This window comes from Mandrillus leucophaeus, unplaced genomic scaffold (assembly GCF_000951045.1).
Source record: "Mandrillus leucophaeus isolate KB7577 unplaced genomic scaffold, Mleu.le_1.0 Scaffold230, whole genome shotgun sequence".
NCBI lineage: Eukaryota > Metazoa > Chordata > Mammalia > Primates > Cercopithecidae > Mandrillus > Mandrillus leucophaeus.
In genome coordinates, this window is record NW_012102366.1 from 539,243 (window position 1) to 539,709 (window position 467).

A 467-nucleotide genomic window follows, 5' to 3' on the forward strand; every position below is an offset into this window, starting at 1 on the left:
CTCTGTCACCCAGGCTGGAGTGCAGTGGCAAGATCTTGGCTCACTGCAACCTCCCCCTCCTGGGTTCAAGCGATCACCTGCCTTAGACTCCTGAGTAGCTGGGATTACAGGCACACGCCACCATGCCCAGCTCATTTTTTGTATATTTAGTAGAGACAGCATTTCACCACGTTGACCAGGCTGGTCTTGAACTCCTGACCTCAAGTGATCTGCCCACCTCAGCTTCCCAAAGTGCTGAGATTACAGGCGTGAGCCACCATGCTTGGCCAAGAGTCAGCTAATGTTTAAAAAACAATGTATGTTTAAAAAACATTGTATTTGGCCCGGCGTGGTGGCTCATGCCTATAACCCCAGCACTTTGGGACGCTGAGGTGGGTGAATTACTGAAGGTCAAAATTTCAAGTCCAGCCTGACCAACATGGCGAAACCCCATCTCTACTAAAAATACAAAATTAGCTGGGCATGGT